Consider the following 21,921-nt stretch of genomic DNA (forward strand, 5'->3'; position numbering starts at 1 on the left):
TCAAGTAGCCAAGATGATCTTGCTTGCTCTTCAGGAAATACTGAGATGCCTCTTCAGCAGTTGGCATCTTGGCAGCCTTTTCAGTCCTTGCCTTCTCCTTCTTTGCTTGTGCTTGCACAGAAGATGGTTCATCTTCATCCATAACCACTGTGTTGTCCTCAAAATCTGGATAGATAGGCATGTGTTCCTTGTACAATAGGTTTGTGCCAGTGCCCATCTTGGAGTTAATTAGCTCCTGGATTTGTGGGGCATACCCACAACTTCTCTTCTGGTCAGCAGTTGTCCTCTTGATAGTTTCCACTATGAGGCTCATGACCTTGAACTTTTGAGGCACATCAAATATGTGAAGCAGATTGATAGCATGGCCTTTGATCATCTTGTGATCACCTGACTTAGGCAAAAGAGTGTGTCTGAGGATCCAGTTGATGGTTGGCAATCCTGACAGAAGGTAATGTACTGATCCAAACTTGTGTGTTTCAACAGCAGCATGTGGGATCTCCTTGTACATATGTGCCATAGAGTTGTGATCCTTCTTCTTCTTGGCATAGAAATCCAAGTCATCCTCTTTCTCCTTAGGTGCATTGATCAGATTAGACCATTCTTCAATAGTTGATTGGTACCTAGTACCTTCAGACATCCATACTATCCTTCCATCTGGATAGAAGTGTGCTGCGGAGTAGAACTGCATTATAAGCTCATCATTCCACTTTGTGAGCTTCTGCCCAACAAAGTCATCCACTCCACAAGCATTGAAACTATCATACACACCAGGATAGTGCTCTTCATTCTCCTTGATATATTTCCAGTCCACCCATCTCATATCACAGACAATTGGCTTCTTGTCAAGCAGCACTGTCTCATAGAAATCCCGCTGTTCCTTTGTATGGAACCTGTAGTCCACAGCTGTTCTCCTCTCGACTGCATAGGGATCAGTCAACCTCCACTGTCTGAGTGCTGCATCCTTTCTCAGCTTCATATCCTCAGCTACAGGATGAGCATCATTGTGATCTGGAATTTTGGGCTTCAACTTTCTCAATACATGTTCCTCATCATCTTCTTCTTCAACAACAACTTCAGGCACTGGGGCCTTGTTTTTCTCTCTAGTAGGAATGTTCCTAGTGTTCCTCTTGGGTGCAATTTTAGGCTTTGGAGCAGCTGCCTTGGGTGCTTCTTTGGACTTTGATGAAGCAGCCCCTGACCTGATGGCATCACCCATAAGCTTCTGAGCTTTAGGTGCTGGTGCAGCAACCTCTTCTTCTTCATCTTCCATCATGGAAGGCTTTCCAACAATTCTGGCCATAGTTTTCTTAGCTCTTTCTTTCCTTTTCTTTTCAGTCACTTCTGGCTCTTTGGGTTCAGATATCTCAGTTTCTTGAGTTGATCCTCTGACCTTCAGCATAGGAGTCCTCTTGGCTGGGACTTTCCTGTTCAAACCAGGCTTGGTGGCAGCACCTGTGCCATATTCCTTCTTGAGCACCTTTCTGGATATGGCTTCATCCTCTTTTGCCACATAATCTTCATCCTCAGAATCTGAGGTTCTCTTCTTTCTGGCCCTGGTGGCAGCTTTAGGCAAGTTACTGGGAGTGCTCCTGCTTCCCTCATCTGAGGAACTGGAGGGACTAGTGTCCTCACTCAAGTGAACTTGCTCTTCTTCTCTATTCTGGCTGTCACTCTGATCAGACATCATGCAAACACTGACAGCACACCCTGTGAATAGATATAGATGAGATAGAGGGGATGAGCATCACAAAGCACAGAGGTTTTTGCGAAAGAATGAGTTAAAAACTTAGTTTTAGTTTTCCACAGAAAGCATTTCGGATCTACCGATTTGTAAACTCGGTGATACCGAATCAACTTTAGGAACTTAAACTAGTGAACTCAGTCAGACCGAGTCACAGTTCAGTGGCACCGAGACTGCTAGGGTTTCACAAAGTCCTGAACTCGATCACACCGATTTGCAATTCTTGGTCAGACCGAGAATCACATGTGCAATGGCCTTCGCCAAATCGGTGGAACCGAATTCTACAACTCGGTCGGTCCGAGATGGTTTCGGCGGAAACCTAACCCTAAATTTTCAATTCAATCCTAATCTACAGAGCATTTTTACAGGATAACGTGATCTCAATCGTGACAAGATACATGGCGAAAACAATGTGCTAGGAATCGGAGTGAGATTAGCACAAGGATCAAGTCCATACCCTAGTTCGGCGATGGACTTGCTACGGCGGCAACGGCGGAGATGATTCCCGTTGACGACGGCGGAGACCAGTGGCGGGAGGCAGCTAGCGACGAGGAGGATGATCCAGAGACCCAGGAGGCTGAGCGGGCTGAGTGCGGGCGAAAGAGTTCGGAGAAATTTCCAATTTTTTTGCCCTGGATGTATATAGCCCGACCCTGTCGGTGTGACCGAGTGGAACAACTCGGTGGCACCAAGATGCATTACTGCAAGTAGTTACTACAACTTGGTGCGACCGAAATGTTCAAATCGGTTGCACCGAGATTGAAAGCCTAGATCGACTTAGTGATCTCGGTATGACCAAAATAGAAGAATCGGTCAGACCGAAACGCACAAAGAAGTTTTGGAAGTTGAAGTCTATGACGAATCGGGGACTCCGAGTGCTCCTCACACAGAGTGGTTCGAATCTGACTTGATCAAACTTTGTGATGTAGCAAGAATAGAGTTTGAGACAAGAATAGCATAGATAGCTAGAGAAGGTTCTTAGGCATTCTTGTCCATCAACTTGGCAAAAGAAAAGAAACCAAACAAGCAAAACTACAAGTGGATGTCCTCGAATGAGTTAAATATGCAACCTAACCCTAAATTTTCAAATCACATCTAATCTAAGGATTGTTTTGACTGGATAGATGCGTTTCAATCGTGGCAAGAATCATAATGAACACAATGTGCTAGGAATCGGACGGGGATAGCACTGTGATCGAGTCCATACCCTAGTTTGGCGATGAACTCGCTACGGCGGCAACGGCGGGGATGAATTCCGTTGACGGCATCGGAGACCAGCGACTGGAGGCGGCTGGCGACGAAGTCGACAATCTGGAGACCTTGGAGGCAGAGCGAGCTATGCGTGGGCGAAGGGGTTTGGAGAAGTTTCCAAATTTTTGCCCGTGTGTATATATAGCCCGACCCTATCGGTGTGACCGAGTGGAACAACTCGGTGGCACCGAGATGCATAACTGTTGACAGTTACAGCAAATCGGTGAGACCGAAAAGTTCAAATTGGTTGCACCGAGATTGAAAACCTAGATCGACTTAGTGATCTCGGTATGACCGAAATGGAAGAACCGGTCAGATCGAAACACCCAAAAAAGTTTTGGAAGTTTAAGTCCATGACGAATCGGGGACTCCGAGTGCTCCTCACACAGAGTGGTTCGAATCTTACTTGATCAAATTTTGTGATGTAGCATGAATAGAGTTTGAGACAACAAAAGCATAGATAGGTAGAGAAGGTTCTTAGGCATTCTTGTTCATCCACTTGGCAAAAGAAAAAGAAGCCAATCAATCAAAGCAACAAGTGGATGTCCTCGAATGAGTTAAATATGCAACCAACATGCTCACACAATAAAATGGCAAATGAAATATGTGTCAAAGCATGCACAACCAATTCTAGCATCTATCAAACAATTGGCGATGCCTAGGTCATATATATATGAGTATATTGACTTAGGATTCAAATGAGAACATTTGATCATAGGTCATACTCATCGTTTAAGCTCAAGTGGGGTTACCACTTTTACATAATGCATTGATGTGTTCACATCATTAGAGTTGCTTTGACTCAATTCTTAGAGTTAAGCTCCCCCTAGATGTGAGATCCCCCCTTAGAGGGATGAACTAACCTTGGGTTTTGTCGATGATGACTTCATGTAGGTGTTGAAGATGTGGATGCTCAATGTTGATGAAGATCATTTGGAGCAATCCTTTGGAGTGAGTTGCACTTTCAATACCTACATGGGTTAGTCCCACAAGGAACAAACAAGGATATCCATAGACATAGAGTGATGCACACACAAAATGATGTCTATGAAAGCATTAGGTTACCTTGTCCCTTGTCTTACCAACAAGAGGGTTTGTGACTCCATGAACTAGTGCAAGATGTGGAGGTTGATTGCACTTGTCCTTGCCAAAATGATATGAGTGAAGTATGTTGGCGGAGTCACCCTCAAGAACTCTCTAGTTTTTCTTCTTCGGGATCCACACCATCTTGATGGTAATCCTTGGGGTTGTAGTCGTACTTGATGAAGTAGAACTTGATGCAGTCTTGGGAATCCACTTGACCAAGGCCTTGGGAGCTTCTTCAAACGTATCAATCTCCTCTTGAAGCTCATTCTTGCCTTTTTGCTTGTGGTCTTGTGGTGGAAGATCATCTTGAGCTTGTGTCCCTTTGAAGGAAGTAGGATCATACTTCTCTTGTTGAGGAACAAACTTCGTCTTGGGGTATTGATCTTCTTCCCACTCAACTCCATTGGCATTGAACTTTCATTCAAAACCAACACCTTGGTTCTTCCGGTGCCTTCCTTGCTTGCGTACAATTTCCTCGAATTGCTTACTCCCGGCAAGGCTCTTGTAAACACCTTTCTCTATAATTCCCTTCAATAAGCTATTTTCTTGCTCAAGTAACATGGCTAAGAGAATCATTAGTGGAATCAAGAGAACTACTAGAAGCAAAAACATTAGATTTAACATGATTATTGTTACTACTAGAGGAAGAATCCTTCTTGTTCTTGTTACTAGACTTGACTTGAGGCATGTAAGTAGATAAGAGTAAACGCTTGGCAATATAAGAAGAACTTTTCTTGCAAAGATCATCATTGATTGCCTTTAAGAACTCATGCTCTTGCTCAAGGTTGAGCTTTTCAAGGCGTAACTTCTCATGAGTCCTTAAAGGTTCTCGATGATCCCCTAAGATAGTTTCATGAGCTAACTTAAGAGTGTTTAGTTCTTTAGTTAGGAGCTCAATCTTCTCCTTATCATCGTCATTCGTTTTATCTTGATTAGCATGATTAATTGACGTTTCATCATAGTATTCATCACTAGAGTTGTCAATAAGTAAATCATCATCACCTAGCAAGTCATCTTCATCACTATTGAAATCAACATACTTGGGGTGTGTTACCTTTGGGCCTTTAGACATGAAGCATCTTCCAAGTCCCTCATTTGGTGAATCAAATATGTCATAGGAGTTGGTTGACACAAGTGCTAGACTGGCAACACCTTCATCTTGAGTATGTTTAGAGTAGGAGTGATAGCTTCTCTCGGAGTGATTGTCGGAGTCGGAACCGGATACCCATTCACCAACATGAGCTTGATGTCTTCGTTTTGTGTAGCTCCTTGATGACTTGTCCTTCCTTTCCGAATCCTTGCTTCTCCGAGATGTTCTTCGTTCATAACGATCATCTCTACTCCTTCTCCCTCTTGGTGGTGATTCTTCTCTTCTACTACTCCTCTTAGGTGATTCTTCTCTTCTTTTGTAGGGAGCCGTACACTCATTGGAGTAGTGTCCGGGTCTTCCACAATTGTAGCAATTGCGCTCTCGACTAGAAGACCTTTTGTCATTGTAGGACCTTGACTTGGAGCTTCTATCTTTGCTTTTACTTTTGTAGAACTTGTTGAAGTTCTTCACCATTAGGCTCAATTCTTCATTGAAGGTTTGTTTCTCACTTGATGATGTGGGGGCTTCACATGAGGCTTTGTAAGCACCACTTGACTTGTTGTGGAGCTCCTCCTTATCCTTGAGTGACATCTCATGAGAAACCATTCTTCCAATGACTTCCGTTGGCTTCAGATTCTTGTAATTGGGCATCATTTGGATCAATGTGCACATGGTATCATATTTTCCATCCAATGATCTTAGTATCTTCTTGATGATGAATTTATCGGTCATCTCTTCACTTCCTAAGCCGTCAATCTCATTTGTAATGAGAGTAAGCCTAGAGTACATTTCAGCGACGCCTTCACCATCCTTCATCTTGAACTTGTCAAGTTGACTTTGAAGCACATCGAACTTGGATTCCTTGACGGAGTCGGTACCTTCATGCATATCAATCAAAGTATCCCAAATTTCCTTTGCATTCTCAAGATGGCTGATTTTGTTGAATTCTTCGGGGCACAATCCGTTGAAGAGTATATCACAAGCTTGAGCGTTGTATTGCAGCATCTTCAACTCATCCGCGCTAGCTTCACGGTTCGGTTCTCTCCCATCAAAGAATTCACCTTGCAAGCCAATACACACAATAGCCCAAACGGTGGGGTTATGTCCGAGAATATTCATTTTCATCTTATGCTTCCAACTAGCAAAAATTCGTACCATCAAAGTAAGGACCTCTATGGTGGTAGTTTCCCTCGCTAGACGCCATACTCTCCTAGGTTGTGAAACCAAGGCTATGACCACCAAAAGCTATGGAAATCAAAGCAAATGGAGACTAAAGCTCTGATACCACTTGTAGGATCGGAAGTATGTCTAGAGGGGGTGGATTAGACTACTTGACCAAATAAAACTTATCCTTTTCCCAATTTTAGTTCTGGGCAGATTTTAGCTAACTGAGCACAAGTCAAGCAATCGTGACCCAATTCAAGCAAGCATGCAAAGAGTATATGAGCAGTGGAGAGTAAAGCATGCAACTTGCAAGAATGTAAAGGGAAGGGTTTGGAGAATTCAAACGCAATTGGAGACACAGATGTTTTTGTCGTGGTTCCGATAGGTGGTGCTATCGTACATCCATGCTGATGGATGCTTCAACCCACGAAGGGTAACGGCTGCGCGAGTCCACGGAGGGCTCCACCCAAGAAGGGTCCACGAAGAAGCAACCTTGTCTATCCCACCATGGCCGTCACCCATGAAGGACTTGCCTCACTAGTGGTAGATCTTCACGAAATAGGCAATCTCCTTGCCCTTACAAACTCCTTGGTTCAACTCCACAATCTTGTCGGAGGCTCCCAAGTGACACCTAGCCAATCTAGGAGACACCACTCTCCAAGAAGTAACAAATGGTGTGTTGATGATGAACTCCTTGCTCTTGTGCTTCAAATGATAGTCTCCCCAACACTCAACTCTCTCTCACAGGATTTAGATTTGGTGGAAAGAAGCTTTGAGTGGAAAGCAACTTGGGGAGGGCTAGAGATCAAGATTCATATGGTAGGAATGGAATATCTTGGTCTCAACACATGAGTAGGTGGTTCTCTCTCAGAAAATGTAAGTTGGAAGTGTAGGTTCGTTCTGATGGCTCTCTCCACGAATGAAGAGGAGGTGGAGGGGTATATATAGCCTCCACACAAAATCTAATCGTTACACACAACTTGCCAATCTCGGTGGGACCGAATTGAGAAACTCGGTCGGACCGATTCAGAAAATCTAGTGACCGTTAGGATTTTCGGTGGGACCGACATGCAACTTGGTGGGTCCGATATGGTTAGGGTTAGGGCATAACATAATCTCGGTGAGACCGATTACACAAACTCCGTGGGATTGAATTTGGTAATAAGCTAACCAGAGAGTTAGTCAGGTAAACTCGTTGGGACCGGTTTGATCATTTAGGTGAGACCGAAATGTTATGAAAGGGAAACAAAGAGTTTACATTGCAATCTTGGTGGGACCGATCGCTCATCTCGCTGGTACTGAAACATTACGAAAGGAAACAGAGAGATTACAATACCATCTCGGTGAGACCGAGATCCCTATTGGTGAGATTGATTTGCCTAGGGTTTGTGGTAGTAGCTATGACATCTGAACTCGGTGGCGCCGGATAGAAAGAATCGGTGGGCCGAGTTTGACTTTTGGTTTAGGTCATATGTGGATGTGAGAAAGTAGTTGAGGGTTTTGGAGCATATCACTAAGCACTTTGAGCAAGAACCTCATTAAGCAACACCTCATCCCTCCTTGATAGTATTGGCTTTTCCTATAGACTCAATGTGATCTTGGATCACTAAAATATAAAATGTAGAGTCTTGAGCTTTGAGCTTGAGCCAATCCTTTTATCCTTAGCATTTTGAGGGGTCACTTTTCTCATCCATGCCATGCCATTCATTGAGCTTTTCCTAAAATATTTATCTTGAAATAGTGTTAGCTCAATGAGCTATATGTTGTTAGGAATTACCAAAACCACCTAGGGATAGTTGCACTTTCAATCATCAATATCCTCTAAGGTTGTAAAACCTTATATTAGAGCACGAGGCTCTAATACCAATTGAAAGGATCGATACGGTCGACTAGAGGGGGGGGGGGTGAATAGGAGACTACATTTAATCTTCTTTGTCAATTTTAAGGCTTAGCAGATAAATAGGGTTCACTAGATATGCAACTAGGTGAATGCAACCTATATGACAAGCAATGTAGCGACCAGACCTCAAACAGTCTAATCTCTCTGCATTAGTGTCATCCCTGGATCAGTAATGCTGACACGCACCATACTTGAAGGATTTATAACAGAGTAGCAATCACACACTTATTACATCGAAAGTCTCAAAAGAGAACTTATTACAATAATATGGCTTAAGGCCATCTAAGAATGATAACAACGGAAGGCTTGGAAGATAAAGCGAGTCCATCAACTCCAATGGCATCACTGAGTGAAAGATCATGACCTAAGGCACCTTTGTTGCAGACTTTTCAGACAAAGATTACAACACACGCACCATCGTTGTCTGAAAAGTCTGCAACATGAACGTTGCAGCCCGAAAACGGGTCAGCACATGGAATATGCTGGCAATGTAACACATAGAGAGTAATGAACATATAATTGCTATCACTACATGCAATATGGCTGGTGGAAAGCTCTATGGTTACTATTTTGCATAAAGCCAATTTTTCCCTACAACAAAGGAATACAATTTTATTTAACTATCATGGTGGTTGTTAAACATTGAGAAGGTTCACCCAACTCAATCCCAATTAAGCATCAACATTAACCCAATCAAATTATATTAAGAGTGATGAGATCCACATGATAATCCAAGAAACTAGATACTCAAGATGTCCATAACCGGGGACACGGCTAACCATGATTAGTTTGTACACTCTGCAGTGGTTTGCGCACTTTTCCCCGCAAGACTCGATCTCCTCCATTGGATTTCTCGCACTACATGATGTTTGAGAAACGGATGACCGAGACACAGTCTTCCAGAAGCATTAACTCTTTGCTCTGGGTAGACAGTACCAACCTACATCCCCTACATCTGCTAGTCTACCACTGAAAGAGGTCACACAACATACTCAACTATGCTAGAGCCCATAGTAGCTTGCGGCTGCACACGAAAGTTTCTAGCATGAATAATCTTATGATCCCTTTGAGCCTGGGTGGCGGTCCATAGGAGAATCACACGGTACCCCGGGATTTCCAAAAATACAGGCAACACTGGGTTCCCTAGGTGCCTCAATCCACCAAGATGTGTATTAAAGTAGCCACCTTAAGTTAACCATTAATTAACAATCTCACATCTACCATGGATACACTCAAACCCAATCCACGTCTACGAGCATAGCAATAGCAATATAAGCAACATAGAGGTAACTCCCAAAGGTTTGATAATAAACAGGACAATAGGTACTACCTCAACTACTTCCCAAAACCCACATATTAAATCAGATACTAACCATGCAATTGTTTGAGGGTTGATCTAATGCAATAAAACTGGGTAGTAAAGAGGTATGATCAAAGTGTTACTTGCCTTGCTGATGATCCGTGAAACCTAGAGACTCGTACTAGCACGCTGCGCACTCCGGGTACTCTATCGCAAACAAACAAGCATACAGTAAGCACTCATCTACAATCATGGGTAAAACTCAAATAAGATATCTAAGTAGAAAGTTCAACTTAAGAACTCCGGTTTGCAAAAAGAAACAAATCAAATAAAGTAACGGAACTCAAACGGCGAAAGAAACAAGCTTAGTTTACTAATATGGACTTAAGTCAAATTTTACAGTAGCAAAAACTTGCCTGAGTTGGTTAAACGGAAAGAGGGCTTCGAGACAAAACTCCAGGTGCTTGAATCGCCTGATTCCGATAAACGAGCGAAAAGATAAACTAAAACGAAAATCAGGGCAGAAATCACGATCGAAAATAATCGCGGAAAACCTTGGAAAAAGAAAAACTGACGAACAGGCTAACGAACGAACGTTCGCTGTCTCCGGCTAAATGATGAAAACCGTTCGTTAAAATGAACGTACGGACGAACATCCGCAAAAAAAACTAAACCGAGAAAAACCAACGAACCGATCTAAAAAAAATAAACCGAGGTTCCTAAAAAAACACCTGAGGTTTTCTCTCGAATACCGCGGCGGCGGCGGGGCTACCTCCGGCAGGTCCGACGGGTCTGCGTCGAGGGGCTCCGATGGGGTCGGGCGGCGGGGCGACGGCAGCGGCGACGTCGGGCGGCGAGGGGCTCCGGCGGGGTCGGCGGGCGGCGGCGGCTTAGGGTTAGGGTTCGGGCAGCGGGCGGCTGGGCTATCGGGCGTCGGGGTCGCGACTTAAAAAGGCCGGCCCGAGGTGTCCTGGCCGGGTACGGACGGAAGTCGGTTTCCTTTTTTTAAACAATTATGACATGCAGAAAAATAAAGAGAAGAAATACTGAACGGACTCCAAAAATTCCTAAATAAATTTTTCCCGTCCTCTAAAAAGATGCCGGACAAGGTGAACATTTATTTGGGCCTAAAATGGAATTTTGAAAAACGCGTATTTTTCCTAATTCAAATAAAATAGTGATAAAACTCCGAAATAAAATCTTATTTGATTTTAATATTAAATCTCCAATATTTCTTTATTTTGGGAAAGTCATTTTATGCCCTCTCTTATATATTTATAAAAGAAATATTCAAAAATAAAATAATTAAAATCAAACGATCCTCTGCTCAAAATTTGAGAAAACTCAAATCTGAAAATAACGAAATCCCCACCTCTCTCCGTGGGTCCTTGAGTTGCGTAGAATTTCTAGGATCAAGCCAAAATGCAATAAAATATGATATGCAAAGATGATCTAATGTATAACATTCCGAATTGAAAATTTGGGATGTTACAAACCTACCCCCCTTAAGATGAATCTCGCCGTCGAGATTCGGGTTGGCTAGAAAATAGGTGAGGGTGGTCCTTTCATAGGTCTTCCTCTCACTCCCAGGTGGCTTCCTCCTCGGTATGGTGGCTCCACTGAACTTTGCAGAACTTGATAACCTTACTGCGTGTGACTCGGCTGGCAAACTCGAGAATCATGACTGGTTTCTCCTCATAGGTCAAATTGCTATCCAACTGAATCACTTCTAGCGACACTGTATCTCTTAGAGGAATATCAGCCATCTCTGCATGACATTTCTTCAGCTGGGAAACATGGAACACATCATGAACTCCTGAAAAACCTTCAGGCAATTCCAACTTGTAAGCAACTTCTCCCATACGTTCCAAAACTTTGTATGGTCCCACCAAACGTGGCACTAACTTTCCCTTGACTCCAAAACACTTAACTCCTCGAAGTGGGACACACGAAGATAAACTCTGTCTCCGACTTTGTAGACTGTCTCCTTGCATTTAGAATCCGCATAGCTCTTCTGCCTGAACTGGGCTACCTTGAGTCTATCACGAATCAACTTAACCTTCTCTTCAGACTCTTTAATCAGATCTGGTCCAAACAACTGACGGTCTCCAACTTCACCCACAACAACGGTGTCATGCACCTCCTTTCGTACAAAGCTTCAAAAGGGGCAATTTTCAAACTGGATTGATAATTGTTGTTGTAAGAGAACTCTGCATAAGGTAAATTGTCGTCCCAACTAGATCCATAATCTAGTGCACAAGCTCTCAACATGTCCTCCAGAATCTAATTGACTCTCTCGGTCTGTCCATCTGTATGTGGATGAAAAGCTGTATTGAACTCTAGTCTGGTACCCAAAGTTTTGTGCAACTGATTCCAGAACTTTGAGGTAAACTGGGTTCCTCTATCTGATACAATGGTCCTCGGAACTCCATGCAGACATACGATCCTGGTCATGTATATCTTTTCCAACTTAGCACTAGTGTAAGTGGTCTTCACTGGGATGAAATGAGCTACTTTCGTCAAACGATTGACTACAACCCATATCGAGTCATAGTCTGAACGAGTCCTGGGCAATCCCGTGATAAAGTCCATGCCTAGCTTATCCCACTTCCATTCAGGTATCGGCAATGGCTGTAGCAATCCTGCTGGCTTCTGATGCTCTACCTTTACTCTCTGACATACGTCATAGACTGCTACATACTCCGCAATATCCTTCTTCATTCTGGTCCACCAAAAACTGTCCTTCAAATCCAGATACATCTTGGTATTTCCTGGGTGAATCGAATACGGTGAATCATGGGCCTCCTGCAGAATCAACTTTTTGATCTCCGGGTCATTAGGCACATATACGCGGTCCTCAAACCATAAGGTATCGTGCTCATCCTCACAAAATCCCTTAGCTTTTCCTTTGCTCATCTTCTCCTTTATCTCGGCAATCTCCTTGTCGGTCTTCTGAGCTTCTCTGATCTTATCCATCAAAGTAGGCTGAATCTCCAATGCTGCTACATAGCCTGTCAGAACTATCTCCAAACATAGCTCGCAAAGATCCTCGGCTAACTCCTTGGGTAATTCTCCGGTCATGAGTGTGTTGACATGACTCTTGCGGTTCAACGCATCGGCTACTACGTTAGCCTTACCTGGATGATAATGCAATCTCATATCATAATCTTTAATGAGTTCGAGCCATCTCCTTTTCCCGAGATTCAACTCCTTCTGCGTGAAGATATACTTCAAACTCTTGTGATCTGTGTAAACCTCACAATGGTTTCCGATGAGAAAATGTCTCCATGTCTTCAACGCATGCACTACGGCTGCTAACTCCAAATCATGTGTAGAATAATTCAACTCATGGGGCTTAAGCTGCCGTGAAGCATAAGAAACAACTCTTCTCTCCTGCATAAGCACAACTCCAAGTCCTCGACAAGAAGCTTCACAATATACTTCATAATCCTTGCGTTGATATGGCAGAATCAACACGGATGATGTAATCAAGCGTTTCTTCAACTCCTAGAAACTGGCCTCACATTCCTTAGTCCATTTGAATTTGGTGTCCTTCTTCAACAACTCCGTCATGGGTTTTGCAATCTTCGAGAAATTCTCAATGAACCTCCGGTAGTATCCTGCAAGTCCAAGAAAACTCCGGATCTCTCCAACTGATGTGGGTGCTTCCCAATTTGTCACGGTGACAAGTTTGGTGGGGTCTACTTCTATTCCTTCTCCGGATATAACATGTCTGAGGAATCCAACTTCCTTCAACCAAAACTCGCATTTGCTAAACTTGGCGTATAACTGATGTTCTCTGAGCTTTCCCAGTACCAAATGCAAATGCTCCTTATGCTCCTCTTCATTCTTCGAGTAGACCAAAATATCATCAATGAACACCACGGCGAACTTATCCAGAAACTCCATAAACACCTTGTTCATCATGTTCATGAAATAGGCAGGTGCGTTAGTCAGACCAAATGACATAACGGTATACTCATATAGCCCGTAGCTTGTGGTAAAAGCTATCTTAGGTATACCCTGCTCGCGAATCTTCAGCTGATGGTATCCTGATCACAGATTGATCTTGGAAAATACTTTAGCTCCTTGCAACTGGTCAAACAAATCATTGATCATCGGCAGTGGGTACTTGTTCTTGATTGTCACTTCATTCAATCCTCGATAATCAACAACCATCCTTAATGATCCATCCTTCTTCTCCACTAGAAGCACTGGTGACCCCCAAGGTGACGAACTTGGGTGAATATAGCCTTTATCCAGTAACTCCTTAATCTGCTTCTTAATTTCCTATAAATCCTTTGCGGGCATCCTGTACGGTCTCTTAGATATTGGCCCTGTGCCTGGAAAAAGCTCAATCGAAAACTTGATGTCTCTATTCGGTGGCATGCCTGGCAACTCTTCTGGAAATACATCAGGGAAATCCTTCACTACTAGTACTTCCTCCTGTACAACTCCCGATAAGGAATTCACTTGATTCCTCTTTGGCACATGTCGGGATACATACTTGATCCTTCTTCCTTCTGGGGTGGTGAGCAAAATTGACTTACTGGTGCATTCAATGTTCCCTCCATACTTTGATAACCAATCCATGCCTAATATCACATCCAGTCCTTGCGACTCCAATACTATTAGGTCTGAGGGAAACACGTAATTACCAATCCTTCATGGTAACCGATCACATCATAGACTAGCCATATACTCTGCTCCTGGCGAGGTTACTAACATGGGTGACCTAAGGGCTTGGGTTGGCAATTTATACTTATCCATAAATCCCCTTGATATATATGAATGCGATGCACCAGTATAAAAAAGAACGATTACAGTAAATGACTTAACCAAAAACTTACCGATTACTGCATCTGGCTGTGCTTCAACCTCCTCCACGCTAACATGGTTCACCTGTCCCCTGTTGAAAGGGTTAGGCTTCTTCCCAGAGCTTCCATTGCCGTTCCCATTCGTAGCTTCAGGACATTCATTGGCATAATTTCCAGTCTTCTGGCACTTGTAGCAAGTAATGTGGCTCAGATCCTTCTTAGCTGGTGTTGCTGGGTTGGAACATACGGTTCTGCCCATTATTTCCTCCGTTAACATTCCCATTCTTGGGGCCACTATGATTGTGCAAACTCCCTCCATTGTGATTGTGACCTCCATGGTTATGCTGAAATGGCCCTCCCGAATTCGGGGTAAAACGAGGCTTCTGCTGAGCTCCAGAATTGTACTTCCCTTGTCCATACTTCCTCTTGCGGCTGTCAATCTACTGCTGCTTCCCTTCAATCATGAGAGCTCTATCTACCAACTCCTGGTAGTTGTTGAAGGTTGCCACCATCAACTGCATGCTCAGCTCATCATTCAGTCCTTCCAGAAACTTCTCCTGCTTAGCTGCATCCGTAGCAATGTCATCTGGGGCATAACGTGCTAGCTTACTAAAATCATCTACATAATGGCCAACCGTGTGTCCTCCTTGGCGCAAGTTGCGAAACTCACGCTTCTTCATGGCCATAGCTCCTGCTGAAACATGGGCAGTATGAAAAGCCTGCTGAAACTGATCCCATGTGACAGTGTCGATGGGGTAGGTGGCTGTGAAATTCTCCCACCATGATGCTGCGGGTCCATCAAGCTGATGTGTGGCAAAATGCACTCTCTCCGCATCTGTGCATCCTGCAGTGGTCAACTCCCTTCCAATCTTGCGGAGCCAATCATCTGCAACTATCGGCTCGGTGCTACTAGAGAACACTGGCGGGTTGAGCCTCAGGAAACGGGCTAAGTGATCAATAGGTGGTGATGGTGGTGGGTTGTTGTTGTTGTTGTTGTTCCCCTGATTTTGATTCTGGACTAGTATCTGCATCAATGCATTCTGCTGTTGGATCAACTGAGTGAGCTCCGGTGGGAAAGCAAATCCATTGTCGCGTCTCGGAGGCATCTGAGGGGTTTTAGAAAAGATGAGAAAATAGAATAGAATGAGGTCTAGAGGGAAAGCACTACCCATATGCACATGAATCAAACACAATCAATATCACCTCAATCAATTCAAACAATGGCATACAATGGTCTAACAATCGTTACAAAAGTGCTCGGACTATACTATATACATGGGGGAATACTACTACTGTTATGGTGGTCGACTAGAAAAATTGATCGGTCGAAGACTCCATGATATCTGCTCCAGCTTCATCTACAAAGTCATCATCACTATCATCACGGTCTGAGTCGGTTTCGTCGATGATGATGTAGTTCTCCGGAGAGGTAGAATTGTCGTCTTCTTCTCCTGGTGTGGGGTCTCCCATGAATACTCCGATCTTATTTACCAGGTCGTCGTTCTTCTCCAATAATGTTGCAATTTCCTCCTCATATCCATCGCGTGTAGTCCTGAGTTCTTCTTCCAGCTCTGTGATCCTGGTCATAGCCTTCTTCAGATCTATCATGCCTGCACACATCTGGTTCTCCTAGCGATGAATGTGCTGGTTTAACTCCTCGATGAAAGTTGCAATAGATCTATCCTTCCTGGTGCTGATCATCTCCATTGCTCATTTCGGCGCCCACAAATCTGGTAGATAGTATCCTTGAGATCCTTCTGGTAAACTTCTCCAATGCGTCCCATGGTGATGTGGGCTGCCATGCTCTTTCCTAGACTCCAGGTTGGTGCATCAAAGGAAAACTCTATGGGCTCAGTGACAGGCATGAACGTTCTTCCTGGAATTTGAACCTGAATCATCAAACGCTCCTCTTTTGGTAAAGTGGCGATGTAGGTCCCGGTGAAGCTTGGTACTCCGACGTTCAGGTATCTAGTAACTTCCTTCAAATGGCGTCCAAAAGGGGTATATTCATCCGGTTGCGTGAACTTGTTCCTTGCATCCGCCATCCTAAAGAGTAGAAAAGGAGAGGAGTTAGAAATGAGAAGAGAGTAGTAATCTAGGGCTTTAGCTTAGTGGTCGTGTCCTACAGTCAGTGTGTGCTCTGATACCATCTTGTAGTGACCAGACCTCAAATAGTATGATATCTATGCATCAGTGTCATCCCTGGATCGGTAATGGTGACACAGACAGTACTTGAAGGATTTATAACAGAGTAGCAATCACACACTTATTACATCAAAGGTCTCAAAAGAGAATTTATTACAATAATATGGCTTAAGGTCTCAAAAGACAACTTATTACAATAATATGGCTTAAGGTCTCAAAAGAGAACTTATAACAACGGAAGGCTTGGAAGATAAAGCGAGTCCATCAACTCCAACGACATCACTGAGTGAAAGATCACGATCTAAGGCACCTTACTCGTCGTCTGAAAAGTCTGCAACATGAACGTTGCAGCCCGAAAACGGTTCAGCACATGGAATATGCTGACAATGTAACACATAGAGAGTAATGAACAGATAATTGCTATCACTACATGCAATATGGCTGGTGGAAATCTCTATGGTTACTATTTTGCATAAAGCCAATTTTTCCCTACAACAAAGGAATATAATTTTATTTAACTATCATGGTGGTTGTTAAACATTGAGAAGGTTCACCCAACTCAATCCCAATTAAGCATCAACATTAACCCAATCAAATTATATTAAGAGTGATGAGATCCACATGATAATCCAAGAAACTAGATACTCAAGATGTCCATAACCGGGGACACGGCTAACCATGATTAGTTTGTACACTCTGCAGTGGTTTGCGCACTTTTCCCCGCAAGACTCGATCTCCTCCATTGGATTTCTCGCACTACATGATGTTTGAGAAACGGATGACCGAGACACAGTCTTCCAGAAGCATTAACTCTTTGCTCTGGGTAGACAGTACCAACCTACATCCCCTACATCTGCTAGTCTACCACTGAAAGAGGTCACACAACATACTCAACTATGCTAGAGCCCATAGTAGCTTGCGGCTGCACACGAAAGTTTCTAGCATGAATAATCTTATGATCCCTTTGAGCCTGGGTGGCGGTCCATAGGAGAATCACACGGTACCCCGGGATTTCCAAAAATACAGGCAACACTGGGTTCCCTAGGTGCCTCAATCCACCAAGATGTGTATTAAAGTAGCCACCTTAAGTTAACCATTAATTAACAATCTCACATCTACCATGGATACACTCAAACCCAATCCACGTCTACGAGCATAGCAATAGCAATATAAGCAACATAGAGGTAACTCCCAAAGGTTTGATAATAAACAGGACAATAGGTACTACCTCAACTACTTCCCAAAACCCACATATTAAATCAGATACTAACCATGCAATTGTTTGAGGGTTGATCTAATGCAATAAAACTGGGTAGTAAAGAGGTATGATCAAAGTGTTACTTGCCTTGCTGATGATCCGTGAAACCTAGAGACTCGTACTAGCACGCTGCGCACTCCGGGTACTCTATCGCAAACAAACAAGCATACAGTAAGCACTCATCTACAAGCACGAGTAAAACTCAAATAAGAGATCTAACCAGAAAGTTCAACTTAAGAACTCCGGTTTGCAAAAAGAAACAAATCAAACGAAGTAACAGAACTCAAACGGTGAAAGAAACAAGCTTCATTTACTAATCTGGACTTAAGTCAAATTTTACAGTAGCAAAAACTTGTTTGAGTCAGTTAAACGGAAAGAGGGCTTCGAGACGAAACTCGAGGCGCTTGAATCGCCTCATTCCGATAAACGAGCGAAAAGATAAACTAAAACGAAAATCAGGGCAGAAATCGCGATCGAAAATAATTGCGGAAAACCCTGGAAAAAGAAAAACTGACGAATAGGCTAACGAACGAATGTTCCCTGTCTGCGGCTAAACGGTGAAAACCATTCATTAAAACAAACGTACGGACGAACGTCTGCAAAATAAACTAAACCGAGAAAAACCAATGAACCGATCTAAAAATAAATAAATCGAGGTTCCTAAAAAAACCGACAGTTTTCTCTCAAAAATTGTGGTGGCGGCGGGGCTACCTTCGACGGGTCAGCGGGTCAGCGGCGAGGGGCTCCGGCGGGGTCGGGCGGCGGGGCGACGGCGGCGGCGGCGTCGGGCGGCGAGGGGCTCCGGCGGGGTCGGCGGGTAGCGGCAGCGTAGGCGGCTTAGGGTTAGGGTTCGGGCGGCGGGCGGCTGGGCGGTTGGGGACCGGGGTCGCGGCTTAAAAAGGCCGGCCCGAGGTGTCCTGTCCGGGTACGGCCCGAAGTCGGTTTCCTTTTATTTTTAAACAATTCCGACGTGCAGAAAAAGAAAGAAAAGAAATACTAAACGGACTCAAAAATTCCGAAATATAATTTCCCCGTCCTCTAAAAATATGCCGGACAAGGTGAACATTTATTTGGGCCTAAAATGCAATTTTGAAAAATGCGTATTTTTTCTAATTCAAATAAAATAGCGATAAAACTCCGAAAGAAAATCTTATTTGATTTTAATATTAAATCTCCAATATTTCTTTATTTTGGGAAAGTCATTATATTCCCTCTCTTATATTTTTATAAAAGAAATATTCAAAAATAAAATAATTAAAATCAAATGATCCTCTTTTCAAAATTTGAGAAAACTCAAATATGAAAATAACGAAATCGCCAACTCTCTTCGTGGGTCCTTGAGTTGCGTAGAATTTTTAGGATCAAGACAAATGCAATAAAATATGGTATGCAAAGATGATCTAATGTATAACATTCCAAATTGAAAATTTGGGATGTTACAAGCAAGCTACAAGAAAAAAGCTAGGCAACAAACTAAGTAGCAAGCCAACAAGTAGAGAAAGCAAAGTAAGGTGCGGGAGAGGATTAACCACAAGAGAGACGAGGACGCGGATTTTAACCCGAAGTTCACTCTTCTTTGAGGAAGAGCTACTCTCCGTCTGGAGCCTTGTTGGGGAACGTTGCAGAAAACAAAAATTTTCCTACTCGTTTCACCAAGATCATCTAGGAGTTCATCTAGCAACGAGTGATTAGATGCATCTACATACCTTTGTAGATCGCGAGCGGAAGCGTTCAAAAGAACGGTGATGATGTAGTCGTACTCGACGTGATCCAAATCACCGATGACCAGCGCCGAACGGACGGCACCTCCGCGTTCAACACACGTACGGAACAGCCACGTCTCCTCCTTCTTGATCCAGCAAGGGAGGGAGGAGAGGTTGAGGGAGATGGCACCAGCAGCAGCACGACGGCGTGGTGTTGATGGAGCTGCAGTACTCCGGCAGAGCTTCGCTAAGCACTATGGAGGTGGAGGAGGTGTTGGGGAGGGAGAAGGAGGCAACCAAAGGCCAAGGCGTTCAGGTATGAAGTCCCTCCTCTCCCCCACTATATATAGGGGTGCCAAGGGGGGGTGGCCGGCCCTAGGAGATCCAATCTCCTAGGGGGTGCGGCGGCCTAGGGGGGTTTCCCTCCCCCCCAAGGCACCTAGGAGGTGCCTTCCCCTCCTAGGACTCTTTCCCCCATAAACCCTAGGCGCATGGGCCTATGTGGGGCTGGTGCCCTTGGCCCATTAGGCCAAGGCGCACCCCCTACAGCCCATGTGGCCCCCCGGGACAGGTGGACCCACCCGGTGGACTCCCGGGACCCTTCCGGTGGTCCCGGTACAATACCGATAACCCCGAAACTTGTCCCGATGCCCGAAACAGGACTTCCCATATATAAATCTTTATCTCCGGACCATTCCGGAACTCCTCGTGACGTCCGGGATCTCATCCGGGACTCCGAACAACATTCGGGTTACTGCATATACATATCCCTACAACCCTAGCGTAACTGAACCTTAAGTGTGTAGACCCTACGGGTTCGAGAGACAAGCAGACATGACCGAGACGACTCTCCGGTCAATAACCAACAGCGGGATCTGGATACCCATGTTGGCTCCCACATGCTCCATGATGATCACATCGGATGAACCACGATGTCGAGGATTCAATCAACCCCGTACGCTATTCCCTTTGTCTATCGATATGTTACTTGCCCGAGATTCGATCGTCGGTATCCCAATACCTCGTTCAATCTCGTTACCGGCAAGTCACTTTACTCGTACCGTAATGCATGATCCCGTGACCAGACACTTGGTCACTCTGAGCTCATTATGATGATGCATTACCGAGTGGGCCCAGTGATACCTCTCCGTCATACGGAGTGACAAATCCCAGTCTTGATCCATGTCACCCAACAGACACTTTCGGAGATACCCGTAGTCTACCTTTATAGTCACCCAGTTACGTTGTGACGTTTGGCATACCCAAAGCACTCCTACGGTATCCGGGAGTTACACGATCTCATGGTCTAAGGAAAAGATACTTTGACATTGCAAAACTCTAGCAAACAAACTATACGATCTTGTGCTATGTTTAGGATTGGGTCTTGTCCATCACATCATTCTCCTAATGATGTGATCTCGTTATCAATGACATCCAGTGTCCATAGTCAGGAAACCATGACTATCTGTTGATCAACGAGCTAGTCAACTAGAGGCTCACTAGGGACATGTTGATGTCTGTTATTCACACATGTATTACGATTTCCGGATAACACAATTATAGCATGAATAAAGACAATTATCATGAACAAGGAAATATAATAATAATGCTTTTATTATTGCCTCTAGGGCATATTTCCAACAGTCTCCCACTTGCACTAGAGTCAATAATCTAGTTACATTGTGATGAATCGAACACCCATGGAATTCTGGTGTTGATCATGTTTTGCTCTAGGGAGAGGTTTAGTCAACGGATCTGCTACATTCAGGTCCGTATGTACTTTACAAATCTCTATGTCTCCATCTTGAACATTTTCACGAATGGAGTTGAAGCGACGCTTGATGTGCCTTGTCTTCTTGTGAAACCTGGGCTCCTTGGCAAGTGCAATAGCTCCAGTGTTGTCACAGAAGAGCTTGATTGGCCCCGACGCATTGGGTATGACTCCTAGGTCGGTGATGAACTCCTTCACCCATATTGCTTCATGTGCTGCCTCCGAGGCTGCCATGTACTCCGCTTCACATGTAGATCCCGCCACGACGCTTTGCTTGCAACTGCACCAGCTCACTGCCCCACCATTCAAAATATACACGTATCTGGTTTGTGACTTAGAGTCATCCAGATCTGTGTCGAAGCTAGCGTCGACGTAACCCTTTACGACGAGCTCTTCGTCACCTCCATAAACGAGAAACATTTCCTTAGTCCTTTTCAGGTACTTCAGGATATTCTTGACCGCTGTCCAGTGTTCCTTGCCGGGATTACTTTGGTACCTTCCTACCAAACTTATGGCAAGGTTTACATCAGGTCTGGTACACAGCATGGCATACATAATAGAACCTATGGCTGAGGCATAGGGGATGACACTCATCTCTTCTATATCTTCTGCCGTGGTCGGACATTGAGCTGAGCTCAATTTCATACCTTGTAACACAGGCAAGAACCCTTCTTGGATTGATCCATATTGAACTT

Source organism: Triticum aestivum, chromosome 4B, assembly GCF_018294505.1.
Source record: "Triticum aestivum cultivar Chinese Spring chromosome 4B, IWGSC CS RefSeq v2.1, whole genome shotgun sequence".
Taxonomy (NCBI): domain Eukaryota; kingdom Viridiplantae; phylum Streptophyta; class Magnoliopsida; order Poales; family Poaceae; genus Triticum; species Triticum aestivum.